Here is a 16,078-nt window from a genome sequence, read left to right on the forward strand (position 1 = left end):
AACGTGAAACTGAATGCAATACATAAATAACTCTAAAAACAACAAACCGTGACGCAGAGAGGAAAACACACTACTCAAAAGATAATAACTCACAAACAGGAAGAGGGAAAAACCCCTACTTAAATATGATCTCTAATCAGAGGATCAGCTGCCTCCAATTAGAGATCAACCCCAAACAACCCCAACATAGAAATAGAAAAACTAGAACTTAAACATAGAACAACCAAAAACACCCCCTGTCACGCCCTGCCCTACTCTACTATAGAAAATGACATCTTACTATGGTCATAACGTGACAAACGGTCCCCACAAACTGTTAGGGCCTACATAAAGCTGTCCCAACATAACTTCTACGCCTGGTCTGGCAGCAAAATAGTTAATTCAGCCTCATTTAGTGCCTTTCAAAAAAAATTGCTAATATGGCTGACTTGCTTAAACAAATGTGGTTTCTAATGACAATTGAGATGTACAAACTATGGCATGAGGGGATTAAGACATGAGCGAGCTAGGATGGACGTAGTCAATATAACTATTTGTTTAGCACTTTTGAAATGTACAGCAACAGAATTCGGAACATGGGCCGTTCTTACAGTGTTCTCCCTGTACACCAAGTCAGAACTGTAGGATAAATAAAGGGGGCATATAAGCAGACAATGAAAGCTCTTACAATATTCAATGATTACATTTCTCTAAAACAGGTTATAGGCTACATGTGCACCACCAAGTCAGAACAGTGGGCACAATTAAGAGAGGTAAATATTCCAAATTATTAGGGTGAGGCATATGGCCTACGAACATGTTACTACACAACATACACTTATTATTACTTCCTTAGTTACAATAGACATATCTCCCTGGAATATTACAGCATTTATGCAGCAGCATACAATACATTTTTGGACTCACCTTGTTGTACTGTTTTCATTGTTGTGTGTGTAGGTGTCAGGGAAGTCAGGCGCAGGAGAAACCAACTTAATATAATTGGAGTAGTTTAATATATTTTTAAAACAAACTCCAATCTCAGCGTACAAAAAGAAAACATGGGTAAACATACCCGTCGCACACCTATACAAAATACACGAACATAATAACACCAAACAATCTCCGACAAAGACACGAGGGGAAAACAGAGGGTTAAATACACAGCATGTAATTGTGAAAAAACATGCTATGTTCCGGAACTCCAATTTGAGCAGCAGCAGCTGAAAAATGAGCTCCTACAAATATTGAAATTTACATGGTTTTTAGAGTGAAGTACATCGGAAAAAGCAAAAGAAAACTGCAAGACTGAAGAGGAGAAAAATCAAGCAACAAACAAAGAAGATAGTTATTTTTCAAAAGCCTATTTTTCATAAAATTGTAGTTATCTTAGCTAGCTGAATTGTTTACCAGTTGCTAAGCAGTTGCTAGGGACTCTTTTGGAAGAAGCTAGCTAGCTAACGAAGAACAACAAAGAATATCTAGTTAACAGAAGAAAAGAAAGAGAAAATCAGGACAGAAGAAAAAGGATATCAAAGTGAAACAGTTCTCTAAAGACACAAGAGACAATAATACAAGAAACAACACTTCTGTAGCTTGTCAACTATGTGTCTGTCTATCCCTGTTCTCTCCCCTCTGCACAGGCCATACAAACGCTTCACACCGCGTGGCCGCTGCCACTCTAACCTGGTGGTCCCAGCGCGCACGACCCACGTGGAGTTCCAGGTCTCCGGCAGCCTCTGGAACTGCCGGTCTGCAGCCAACAAGGCTGAGTTCATCTCAGCCTATGCTACCCTCCAGTCCCTAGACTTCCTGGCGCTGACGGAAACATGGATTACCACAGATAACACTGCTACTCCTACTGCTCTCTCTTCGTCTGCCCACGTGTTCTCGCATACCCCTAGAGCAACGAGCCAGCGGGGTGGTGGCACTGGAATCCTCATCTCTCCCAAGTGGACATTCTCTCTTTCTCCCCTGACCCATCTGTCTATCTCCTCATTTGAATTCCATGCTGTCACAGTTACCAGCCCTTTCAAGCTTAACATCCTTATCATTTATCGCCCTCCAGGTTCCCTTGGAGAGTTCATCAATGAGCTTGACGCCTTGATAAGTTCCTTTCCTGAAGATGGCTCACCTCTCACAGTTCTGGGTGACTTTAACCTCCCCACGTCTACCTTTGACTCATTCCTCTCTGCCTCCTTCTTTCCACTCCTCTCCTCTTTTGACCTCACCCTCTCACCTTCCCCCCCTACTCACAAGGCAGGCAATACGCTTGACCTCATCTTTACTAGATGCTGTTCTTCCACTAATCTCATTGCAACTCCCCTCCAAATCTCCGACCACTACCTTGTATCCTTTTCCCTCTTGCTCTCATCCAACACTTCTCACTCTGCCCCTACTCGGATGGTATTGCGCCGTCCCAACCTTCGCTCTCTCTCTCCCGCTACTCTCTCCTCTTCCATCCTATCATCTCTTCCCTCTGCTCAAACCTTCTCCAACCTATCTCCTGATTCTGCCTCCTCAACCCTCCTCTCCTCCCTTTCTGCATCCTTTGATTTTTCTCTGTCCCCTATCCTCCAGGCCGGCTCGGTCCTCCCCTCCTGCTCCGTGGCTCGACGACTCACTACGAGCTCACAGAACAGGGCTCCGGGCAGCCGAGCGGAAATGGAGGAAAACTCGCCTCCCTGCGGACCTGGCATCCTTTCACTCCCTCCTCTCTACATTCTCCTCTTCTGTCTCTGCTGCTAAAGCCACTTTCTACCACTCTAAATTCCAAGCATCTGCCTCTAACCCTAGGAAGCTCTTTGCTACCTTCTCCTCCCTCCTGAATCCTCCTCCCCCTCCCCCCCCCTCCTCCCTCTCTGCGGATGACTTCGTCAACCATTTTGAAAAGAAGGTTGACGATATCCGATCCTCGTTTGCTAAGTCAAACGACACCGCTGGTCCTGCTCACACTGCCCTACCTTGTGCTTTGACCTCTTTCTCCCCTCTCTCTCCAGATGAAATCTCGCGTCTTGTGACGGCCGGCCGCCCAACAACCTGCCCACTATCCCCTCCTCTCTTCTCCAGACCATTTCCGTAGACCTTCTCCCCTACCTCACCTCGCTCATCAACTCATCCTTGACCGCTGGCTACGTCCCTTCCGTCTTCAAGAGAGCGAGAGTTGCACCCCTTCTGAAAAAACCTACACTCGATCCCTCCGATGTCAACAACTACAGACCAGTATCCCTTCTTTCTTTTCTCTCCAAAACTCTTGAACGTGCCGTCCTTGGCCAGCTCTCCTGCTATCTCTCTCAGAATGACCTTCTTGATCCTAATCAGTCAGGTTTCAAGACTGGGCATTCAACTGAGACTGCTCTTCTCTGTGTCACGGAGGCTCTCCGCACTGCTAAAGCTAACTCTCTCTCCTCTGCTCTCATCCTTCTAGACCTATCTGCTGCCTTTGATACTGTGAACCATCAGATCCTCCTCTCCACCCTCTCCGGGTTGGGCATCTCCGGCGCGGCCCACGCTTGGATTGCGTCCTACCTGACAGGTCGCTCCTACCAGGTGGCGTGGCGAGAATCTGTCTCCGCACCATGCGCTCTCACCACTGGTGTCCCCCAGGGATCTGTTCTAGGCCCTCTCCTATTCTCGCTATACACCAAGTCACTTGGCTCTGTCATATCCTCACGTGATCTCTCCTATCATTGCTATGCAGACGACACACAATTAATCTTCTCCTTTCCCCCTTCTGATAACCAGGCGGCGAATCGCATCTCTGCATGTCTGTCAGACATATCAGTGTGGATGACGGATCACCACCTCAAGCTGAACCTCGGCAAGACGGAGCTGCTCTTCCTCCCGGGGAAGGACTGCCCGTTCCATGATCTCGCCATCACGGTTGACAACTCCCTTGTGTCCTCCTCCCAGAGTGCTAAGAACCTTGGCGTGATCCTGGACAACACCCTGTCGTTCTCCACTAACATCAAGGCGGTGACCCGATCCTGTAGGTTCATGCTCTACAACATTCGCAGAGTACGACCCTGCCTCACACAGGAAGCGGCGCAGGTCCTAATCCAGGCACTTGTCATCTCCCGTCTGGATTACTGCAACTCGCTGTTGGCTGGGCTCCCTGCCTGTGCCATTAAACCCCTACAACTCATCCAGAACGCCGCAGCCCGTCTGGTGTTCAACCTTCCCAAGTTCTCTCACGTCACCCCGCTCCTCCGCTCTCTCCACTGGCTTCCAGTTGAAGCTCGCATCCGCTACAAGACCATGGTGATTGCCTACGGAGCTGTGAAGGGAACGGCACCTCCATACCTTCAGGCTCTGATCAGGCCCTACACCCAAACAAGGGCACTGCGTTCATCCACCTCTGGCCTGCTGGCCCCCCTACCTCTGAGGAAGCACAGTTCCCGCTCAGCCCAGTCAAAACTGTTCGCTGCTCTGGCACCCCAATGGTGGAACAAGCTCCCTCACGACGCCAGGACAGCGGAGTCAATCACCACCTTCCGGAGACACCTCAAATCCCACCTCTTTGGGGAATACCTAGGATAGGATGGAGTAATCCTTCTAACCCCCCCCCCCCCCTTAAAAGATTTAGATGCACTATTGTAAAGTGGTTGTTCCACTGGATATCATAAGGTGAATGCACCAATTTGTAAGTCGCTCTGGATAAGAGCGTCTGCTAAATGACTTAAATGTAAATGTAATTAATGGGATTGGAACCAGGTGTGTAGGAAGACAAAACCAATGGAAAATCAAAAATGGATCAATGATGGCTAGAAGACCGGTGACGTCGATCACTGAGCACCACCCGTACAAGGAGGGGCATCGACTTCAGCAGAAGTCGTGACAGTACCCCCCCCCCGACGCGTGGCTCCAGCAGCGCATCGACACCGGTCTCGGGGACGACCCAGAGGACGAGGTGCAGGGCGATCCGGACGGAGACAATGGAACTCTCTCAGCAGGGAAGGATCTAACACATCCTCCACTGGAACCCAGCATCTCTCCTCCGGACCGTACCCCTCCCAGTCCACGAGGTACTGAAGGCCCCTCGCCCGACGTCTCGAATCCTGGATGGATCGAACGGAGTACGCCGGGGCCCCCTCAATGTCCAGAGGGGGCGGAGGAACCTCCCACACCTCTGCCTCCTGGAGTGGGCCAGCCACCACCAGCCTGAGGAGAGACACATGGAACGAGGGGTTAATGCGGAAATGTGGGGGAAGCTTTAACCTATAACATACATCGTTCACTCTCCTCAGGACTTTAAACGGCCCCACAAACCGCGGACCCAGCTTCCGGCAGTCTCCTCGCCTCCCAGATGTACTCCAGATTGCGGTGGTCAGTCCAGATGAGAAAAGGGTGTTTAGCCCCCTCAAGCCAATGTCTCCACACCTTCAAAGCCTTGACGACAGCTAACAACTCCCTGTACCCCGCATCATAGTTTCGCTCCGCCGGGCTGAGCTTCTGTGAGAAGAAAGCACAGGGGCGGAGCTTAGGTGGCTACCCGAGCGCTGAGAGAGCACAGCTCCTATCCCAGCCTCAGAAGCGTCCACCTCCACTATGAATTGCAAAGAAGGATCCGGATGAGCCAAAACAGGAACCGAGGTAAACAGAGCCTTCAGTTGCCTAAAAGCCCTGTCTGCCCCAGCCGACCACTGCAAATAAACCGGACCCCCCTTCAACAGTGAGGTAACGGGAGCAGCTACCTGACCAAAACCCCGGATAAAACTCCGGTAGTAATTGGCAAACCCTAAAAATCGCTGCACTTCCTTCACCGTGGTGAGAGTCGGCCAATTACGCACAGCTGCAATGCAGTCACTCTCCAACTCTACTCCTGACGTGGATAGGCGATACCCTAAAAAGGAGACGGACTGTTGAAAGAACAGGCATTTCTCAGCCTTGGCATACAGGTCATGCTCCAACAGGCGACCAAGCACCATGCTCACCAGGGACACATGCTCGGCGCGTGTAGCGGAGTATATCAGAATGTCATCGATATACACCACTACACCCTGCCTGTGCAGATCCCTGAAAATCTCATCTACAAAAGATTGAAAGACTGATGGAGCATTCTTCAACCCGTACGGCATGACGAGGTACTCATAACGCCCTGAGGTGGTACTAAATGCTGTCTTCCACTCATCTCCCTTTCGGATACGCATCAGGTTATACGCACTCCTGAGATCCAGTTTAGTGAAGAAGCGCGCCCCGTGCATTAACTCAATCACGGTGGCAATCAGAGGTAGCGGGTAACTATACCCCACCGTGATTTTACTAAGATCTCGATAATCAATGCACGGGCGCAAACATCCATCCTTCTTCTTCACAAAAAAGAAACTCAAGGAGACGGGTGAAATGGAGGACCTAATGTACCCCTGACTCAGGGATTCGGAGATATATGTCTCCATAGCTACCGTCTCTGCCTGCGACAGTGGGTACACGTGACTCTTGGGAAGTGCAGCATCTACCATGAGATTTATCGCACAATTCCCCTGTCGATGGGGTGGTAATTGAGTCGCCTTCCTTTTACAGAAGGCGAGAGCCAAATCAGCATATTTGGGGGGAATGCGCATGGTGGAAACTTGGTCTGGACTTTCCACCGTAGTAGCACCAACGGAAACCCCTACACACCTACCTGAGCACTCTCGCGACCACCCCGTGAGAGCCCTCTGTGGCCAAGAAAAAGTGGGGTTATGACTAGTTAACCAGGACAGGCCCAGCACCACTGGATATGCAGGAGTGTCAATAAGGAACAGACTAATTTTCTCCTTATGAACCGCCTGCGTCACCATACTCAAAGGAGCTGTGGCCTCCCTGATCAACCCTGGCTCTAATGGTCGACTATCTAATGTGTGAATGGGGAAAGGCACTTCCACCGGTACAATAGGGATCCCTAAACTATGAGCAAACGTTTGATCAATAAAATTCTCAACCGCGCCTGAATCTACTAGTGCCTTATGCTGGGAACGAGGGGGAAAGAATCAGGAAAAGTGACAGACACAAAGATATGGGCAACAGAGGGCTCTGGATGAGAATGGTGCCTACTCACCTGGGGTGGCGCCAGAGCGCCCTGCCTGCTACCTCGATTCCCAGAAGAACCTCCCTGGCACCGACCAGCAGTGTGACCTCTGCGGTCACTGATGGACGCACGAGCGGGAACCCCCTCCAGTCTCCCTGTACAACCTCTCTCCCGGCTCCATGTGTATAAGAGAGGGGGTGCGGGAGGATGGAACCACCAGACCCCGATCTGGACATCCACGAGCAGCCAGTAAGTTGTCCAGCCGGATGGACAGATCCACCAGCTGGTCGAAGGTGAGGGTGGTGTCTCTGCAGGCCAGCTCCCGACGGACGTCCTCAAGCAGACTGCAGCGATAATGGTCGATCAGGGCCCCATGATTCCATCCCACACCGGCTGCCAGGGTCCTGAACTCCAAAGCAAAATCCTGGGCGCTCCTCGTCTCCTGCCTCAGATGGTAGAGGCGCTCACCCGCCGCTCTGCCCTCGGGTGGGTGGTCGAAGACTGCCCGGAAACGGCGGATGAACTCCTCATAACGGTCCAACGACGCATCTCCTCCGCCACATACAGCGCTGGCCCATTCCAGGGCTCTCCCGATGAGGCACGAGACGAGGGCGAAACTCTTCTCACGGTCTGATGGAACTGGGTGGACCGTGGCCAGATAAAGGTCTAATTGGAGGAGGAAACCCCTGCAGCCTGCAGTATCTCCGTCATACCCCTGAGGCATAGCTATACGGATTCCACCGGGTTCAGGTTGAGAAGGGGCGTGCAGTAGAGACCCCGGTTGGGCTGGTGGAGGCGCTGGAAGAACTCCCTGTCTCTCCCAGCAGTCCATCTTCTGGACAACGCGATCCATGGCGGCGTACAGATGATGAAGCTTCTTCGCTTGCTCCTGGATGCGCTCCTCCACCTCCATGTCCGGGGTATCCTCTCCTGCTGACTTCATAATTGTGGTCGGAGATTCTGTCATTGTTGTGTGTGTAGGTGTCAGGGAAGTCAGGCGCAGGAGAAACCAACTTAATATAATTGGGGTAGTTTAATATATTTTTAAAACAATCTCAGCGTACATAAAGAAAACATGGATAAACATACCCGTCGCACACCTATACAAAATACACAAACATAATAACACCAAACAATCTCCAACAAAGACATGAGGGGAAAACAGAGGGTTAAATACACAGCATGTAATTAATGGGATTGGAACCAGGTGTGTAGGAAGACAAGACAAAACTAAAAATGGATCAATGATGGCTAGAAGACCGGTGACGTCGATCGCCGAGCACCACCCGTACAAGGAGGGGCATCGACTTCGGTAGAGGTCGTGACAACTGTGCTCACTTGAGCAGGAAGGTGGCGCAGTGGTCCTTTGTGGGAAAATTTTGTCATCAAAGTCTGGCATTCTCTGGATTTATGGTGCTTTCAAAACAACTGGGAACTCTGAAAAAGAAACAATTTCTAATCATGATGATTTAATTGATCTTCAGGTCGTAGCTCTCGAAAGAGAACAGATTTACAATTCCGAGTTGGATGACCGTTCAAAACGTATTTTCCCAGTCGGAGCTCGTTTATTTCCGATTTCCCAGTTGTCTTGAACTCACTGAAGTTAAGTTTCGCAGTTCCGAGTTAACAGTTGTTTTGAGCGCGGCACAAATCATGCTTCATTGACAGCATAGCCAATGTTGAATGTTCATCCTTTTAAGCTTGGAAAAGAGCCCCTTAATCCCAGATTTGGGACCACACTGCTACTCCACTGAATAGCAAGCTAGTGATTGCTTTGCAATGCTTGCAGTTAGCCACCGTCACTGATTCCTTCCAAACCACTCATTGTTGAATTTGTGATTTCCAACTTGTTGTGTAATGTTTATGTCCAATGGCCGATGAGCACCGATACATTTTATCTATAATTTCTCTTCATTATTTATCTTCATATGAAAAGGATTAAAAAGGATTTGCCAGAAGATTGTCGACTTAATTCATGATGATGACTGCTAGCTAAGATTTTGAAAGTATGATGTTGACATGATCAGTTCAATCAAAGATACTGTACATATATTAAGTGATTTGACATCATTTTATCTGTGGCCATTGACCTTGAGCCTTCTTGGATGGGCACTTCTAATGTAACTCTATGGCAGCACCCAAGGGGCTAGAATTTTCTAGCACTACCCTTAAACACTACGTATTTTCTGCTGGCTTGCCCCACCACCACAGAAAGCACTGAGCTAGGCTGAAACACCTGCATTTTGGAGCTGCCTTACTCAAGAAAACAAAAATGAGACCATGTTTGTGTGCAGCTTTATTAACTCAATGATATATATATATTTTTACATTGTTTGCAAACTGATATGTGACACGTATTAACGACAAAATAACATTTATTTTTACTGTATTTTTTTTGCTAAAAATGTGTGTCTCTGCCCCACCTGCCATGAACGACGGGTCGCCACTGACTGAGACCTATTTGAAGGGACATTAATTATTGGAATAAAGAGCCAGGATTGAAACAAATTCTAAATCTTTCATTGACATGTCACTTTCCCTTTAGATAAAAGGTACATGCACATGTAGTTTCTCATAATTCAATAGCTGTCATGAGCGTCGTAAGGATTGGACCAAGGCGCAGCGGGTATAGTGCTCATCTTCATTTATTTAAATTAAAGTGAACACTGAATCAAAAATACTAACAAACGAGGAAACAGTTCCATAAGGCACACAGGCTATACAGAAAATAACCACCCACAAAACACAAGTGAAACAAACCCAACTAAATATGGCCTCCAATTAGAGACAACGACAACCAGCTGCCTCTAATTGGAGATCATTGCCAAAAACCCAACATAGAAATAGAAAACTAGAAATACACATAGAAATAGAAAATATAGAACATAAACCAAAAACACCGAAACACACAAAACAAACACCCCCTGCCACGCCCTGACCAAACTACAATGACAAATAACCCCTTTTACTGGTCAGGACGTGACAATAGCTCTCAGTAATACAATACTTTCAGAGAACTTGCAAATGCTTCACGTTGAAACAATAACTTAATATGTTTATAGATTCGTTATTAAATGGTTTAGGAAAAAGCCATAATTTACAGCGGGCAATCTAGCGGCATGAGGAATGAGGAATTGTGGAATGAGGAAGTGAGACAGGAGTTGACGGATTTCAGCCTGTTCCATTTGAGTGGACCATTCTGTTTCGCAGGACTTGAGTAGACAGATGATGATCTCAAAGAAATCAGACAAATCTCCCGCTGAAAGGTAAGTTATAATTTTATCCATGGTCTATTCAGCATAAAGTGTTTTTATTTTATAGATGCAAAGTTAAATGCGGGTGTCACAGTTGCCTTTGAGGCTTATCATCACGTTTCGGATTCGCCTATCTCTCACATGCTCTCTATGCAAAATTCAATGTATGACAATTGTGCAATCACAACCCTTAGCAATCTCTTTGCCTTCTCTAAACTTGTTTGACTTTATCTTGTTTATAGACTCAACTTGCATAAACCGTTCAATACTGCTTTTTACATATAAAATATGTTGTATTTTTCCAAGTCAATCGTATTGAAATGTGTGATACATTTTGGAATGTATTCATACATTTCCCTTTTTATTGATTAATTTATTTTTATTCCTTAACATCACAGAGGAAATGAGAGTAAAGCATGTGAGTGTGACATGATACGGTGTCAGATTTGGAGCTGTGCCTGTGTTCATTTTCAGACTTGATTTTTCCCTAACAAAAAATGTAACAACCCCTACTAAAATGCCCATTAATTGTAATCCACATAATAATTCACATTTCCTTTTGCTGCAGGATTATTTTCCTGCTCTAGCAAATTGGCTCAAATTAAGATCCTACACCTGTATGAGTGCCCGGCAGCTGGTCCTGAGGCAGAGAGCGGAGCTGCTGCGTGCCCTGTGCTGTGGTGGCTCTTCTGAGGGTCTCGAGAGTGTATTGGACCTACTCCTGTCCTGGGGCATGCTGTTCTGGGAGGACTACCAGAATGTACGGGTACCAGGCCGTGCTCTGTGTGCCAACACAAGGGTGCTACTAGATCTGGTGTACACCAAGGGAGATGAGACATGTCGACTGCTCCTGGCTGCTTTCAAACAGGTAAGATATGTAGGCACAGCTCTTCACAGGTGATGCCGTTCTAAAGGATGTATGAGCATGTTTTGAACAGACTCATTACTGATGTATACACAAAACATTAAGAACACCTTCCTAATATTGAGTTGCACCCCCTTTTCCCTTAGAATAGCATCAATTTGTCAGGGCATGGACTCTACAAGGTGCCAAAAGTGTTCCACAGGGATGCTGGCCCATGTTGACTCCAATGCTTCCCACAGTTGTGTCAAGTTGGCTGGATGACTTTTGGGTGGTGAACCATTCTTGGTACACACGGGAAACTGTTGAGCGTGAAAAGCAGCATTGCAATTCTTTGCACACTCAAACTGGTTCACCTGGCACCTACTGCCCTGTTCAAAGGCACTTAAATCTTCTGTCTTGCCCATTCATCCTCTGAATTTCACACACATACCCAATCCATGTCTCATTGTCTCAAGGATTAAAAATAATTATTTAACCTGTCTCCTGATACAGATCATTACATAGATACAAATCATTACATAGATACAGATCATTACATCGATACAGATCATTACATAGATACAGATCATTACAAAGATACAGATCATTACATAGAAACAAATCATTACATAGATACAGATCATTACATAAATACAAATCATTACATAGATACAGATCATTACATAGATACAAATCATTACATAGATACAGATCATTACATAGATACAGATCATTACATAGATACAGATCATTACATAGATACAGATCATTACATAGATACAGATCATTACATAGATACAGATCATTACAAAGATACAGATCATTACATAGAAACAAATCATTACATAGATACAGATCATTACATAAATACAAATCATTACATAGATACAGATCATTACATAGATACAGATCATTACATAGAAACAAATCATTACATAGATACAGATCATTACATAAATACAAATCATTACATAGATACAGATCATTACATAGATACAGATCATTACATAGATACAAATCATTACATAGATACAGATCATTACATAGATACAGATCATTACATTTTTATTTTATTTTATTGTTTTCAACCAGGTCCTCCCTGAGGCCCAAAGAGCTGGCCTCTCTTTTGGAAACTGTCGTACTGCCGATCTAGAAGATACTAGAGAAGATACAAAAGAACTACATGGTACAACTATCCAGACCCTTCTCCAGAGGCTGCACCTCCTTTGGGCCAGGGGGGTAGCTCTACATGATTTTTTTCTACTCTTTCCCTTCAGCTGTCGCAGGCTGAGCTCGGAGCAGAGGGAGCTGTCTCTCAGAGAGCTGCTGTTCCTGCACTGCTGCTGGCCGGACGGGGACCAGGACCGAATCTTCCAGTTCATCCTGGACCATCCGCACCTCATCCTCTTCACCTTCGATGGCCTGGACGAGCTCATGCAGAGCTTCTCGGACTCAGAGCAGAGGCACTGCTGCCCCACCCAGTGTGCCCCCGTCCCCACCCTGCTCTTCAACTTGCTGCAGGGATCCCTCATGAAGGGGGTGAGGAAGTTATGTTTTATGTATAAGGCTGTATGAGATGTGTAGGATTTTTATGCGCAATGTATGTTTTGTGTATGTGTCGACTGTGCAATGAATAGTTTTTATTTTCTATAAAGCAGTTCCTGTATCAAGACAATTTTCCCCTCAGGGACAATAAAGTTTATCCTCATCCTAAGGTGGTGACCAGCCGGCCGGAGGCAGTGGGTCCCACCCTGAAGCGGTACCTTCGCAAGGAAGTCCTCTTGAAAGGCTTCTCGCCCGGCGGGATCGACTGCTTCGTGACGAAGCATCATCGCAACCCGACAGTGGCCACCAGGGTCCTGGAGTTTCTACGAAGCAGCACAGCTCTACTGGGCCTGTGTCACATCCCGGTTTTCTGCTGGATTGTGTCCAAGTGTTATAAGGAGCTGCTGGGCTGTGGAGAGGGAGAGGGCAGTCCCCAGACCATCACAGATGTTTACCTCATGATCCTGCAGCACTTCCAACACCGGGCCTCTCAGAGGAATCCCCTGGGGATAGGATGGGTGCAGGAGCACCAGGATACTGCCCTGCATCTGGGGCAGCTAGCCATGGAGGGCCTGGGGGCCTCTTGTTACGTCTTCACAGGCACAGAGCTACAGAAGTGTGGGGTGACCGAGGAAGATATCTGCATGGGGTTCCTCATCCATAGTAAAGACCTCTCCTCCTCCACTAACTGCAAACACCACGAGTTCCTGCACATTACCATGCAGTGCTTCTTTGCTGCTCTCTACATTGTCCTGAACAATAACTTGGACCGCTCCACCATCCCTAAGCTCTTTCAGCCCCAGGACAGGCAGCAACAGCCTGGCTTTCACAGGGCGTGTCTGGGGCACTGCTTGACCCAAAAAGAAGGGGCCTTGAAGGAGGCCAATACGGCAGGTGAGACACCAAACCTCCAGATAACAGCTACTTTTGTGCCTGGGCTCTTGTCTCAGCGCCACCGTAGCCTGCTGCTCCTCTCCTGCCCTAGGCCCACTCTAGATAGGAAGTCCAAGCAGGTGGTGACTGTCCAAAGGCATGCAAAGGCACTTTAAATCCATCCCTCGGCCCGTGGAGGGGGAGAAGAAGAGCATGCACGCCATGCCGGGCTTCGTGTGGCTCATCAAGTGCATCCATGAGATGCAGGATCGCCAGAGACACTATGGCTAAGCTAGAGGTGGAACACCTGAAGCTGACCTATTGTAACATAGGCCCTGTGGAGTGTACTGCACTGGCCTACTTGCTCCAGCACCTTAGGAACCCTGTGCGGCTTCAGCTAGACTACAACTACGTAGGAGACGTTGGGGTGGAGCAGCTGCTGCCTTGCCTGCATGTCTGCCACTCTGTATAGTATGTTTGGAAAGCTTCACCATGCTATTTACTATGGCACTCACTATGGGATTATTTTAGCATAAACATGTTACCTTGTGCCAGTAACATAACACACAGGACACTAAACTAAGGCCTAATAATACGATTATTTTTTATTTCACTCCCTCAGCCTGAGACACAATAACATATCAGATGAGGGAATCTGTAAATTGATTGAAAAAGGCATCCAGTGTGAGTGCTTCAGAAGATTGTGTGAGTATGGCCAAATCTATTTTCCACTGTCAGGTGACCTATAGCTAGGCTATGGTGGCTGTAAACGTTCTATGTCAAATAAAAACTGATGAGTAACCTTTATTGATCTTGATTAATGTCTCTGAAAGGCTCTTCAACAACAAGCTAACTGATGCCTGCACAGAGTGCTTCGCTCACCTCCTGAAGATAAAGCAGAATTTTCTCTCTCTAAAGTGAAGATATTTTTCAACTCTCAACATATAAGATACTGTACATTGTTACCTCACATAGCAATAGCTAATACCATATTCAATCAAACATTTTCTCTGACTTTGTATTGCAGGCTGGGAAACAATAACATCACAGCAGCAGGGGCAGGGCAACTGGCGGAGGGACTGAGGTTCAATCGGTCACTACAGTTCTTGGGGTAGGAAGCAGACTACCTATCTCTCTGAGAATGACTAAGTTGTTTTTATGCCTATCACAATGCTGTAATAATATATCTGGGTGACCATTTTAATCCTCTCTCTGTTTTTTAGGCTTTGGGGAAATAAAATAGGTGATAAAGGTGCAGAGGCCATTGCCAATGCTCTAAAGGATGGCCAAACCTTGGTGTGGCTCAGGTAATGTTAGACTAATGATAGGTTGAAACATGAACATTACTAACACATCCATACTATCATGGGCAACTATATGTCCAGACAGCCCTGTTATCATTAAAATACTTAAACATAGGAATACATCTTACTGTCAGATGTATGTTTCATGGCAGCCTGGTAGACAATGGTGTTCGCAGTGCAGGAGCATGTGCTCTTGCCCCACTCATCAAGAACAGTACGCTTGAGGAGCTGTGGTGAGTATATTGATAGCACATCCTGAATACTGAAAAAGACTTTGCAGCTACCCACATTCCGTTTTGCCTCAACTGACATTTTGATAGTTGTGGTTGTGCTATACATTTGTGGTTGCGCTAAACACATCTTTCACTCTGCTCTCTCATGCCCTCCACAGGTTAACCAAAAACTGCATCACAAGAACAGGTGTGGAGTGTCTAGTACTGGCTCTTGAAAGCAACACTAGTGTGAAGGCAGTGTGGTATGTTAACATTATGCTTTGATCATTTAGACAGTTATATACTGGCTGAGAAATGTAATTTACAAAGTGTTATGTCCTATACATACAGTACAGTATGCTGTAGTCTCCTATGCCTCCCCCATACCTCCCCATACATGTGAAGATTGGATCTCAAATCACTTAAGAAGGTCTCTAATCCAAAGACTGTAAATTAGAGTTAAGTGAATAATTGTTTTCTCTCTAGGTTGAGAGGTAATGAGCTCAGCCCAGAAGAGGTGGAGGAGATGACACAGCGGGAACCCAGGCTTACATTCTGATGATGCCAAGTGCGGGTCAACTATACTGGAGTAATATTGTTTACAGCCATGTGTATGTCTGTTTGTAATTAATGTAACTTCTTTAGTAGCATTTCCCGTAAAATGGTAGTTGTGTTATTTATAGGTTATTATATGTTTTTACGTACATTATGGATCATGTTGGATGTAATGTTCTCAATGATGTAAACAGTGTGGGCAAGCTTGTTTTATCCATTCACAATAAGTAGCAACTTCTGACCTGCTCTGCTACTACAGGCAGCTTGTTTGGTAGCATTCTTTTCATATTAGTCATTGCGATAAGTGACACCATGCTGTATTCTAAGGAACTGGTCTGACACTTGTTTTATGTAAGCACCATTGTGTGTGACCCTATTGTTTCTGGCTAATTATCAAATAACAGTCAGGTATTTGAACTGGTTCATCAGTATTCTTATGTACCCTACCCTATTGTACACTGACTGGTAGTGCCAGTATGTTTGATAACACGGGTTGATTCAGCAGT

General features: G+C 46.5%; 1 pseudogene; it reads left to right on the forward strand.

Annotated features, from left to right (window-relative positions):
• Window positions 1-10,858: 10,858 nt before the first annotated feature.
• On the forward strand, window positions 10,859-15,576 carry LOC106562391 (nucleotide-binding oligomerization domain-containing protein 2-like; annotated as a pseudogene).
• The last annotated feature ends 502 nt before the right edge of the window (window positions 15,577-16,078 follow it).

Source organism: Salmo salar, chromosome 11 (assembly GCF_965601325.2).
Source record: "Salmo salar chromosome 11, fSalSal1, whole genome shotgun sequence".
Lineage (NCBI taxonomy): Eukaryota > Metazoa > Chordata > Actinopteri > Salmoniformes > Salmonidae > Salmo > Salmo salar.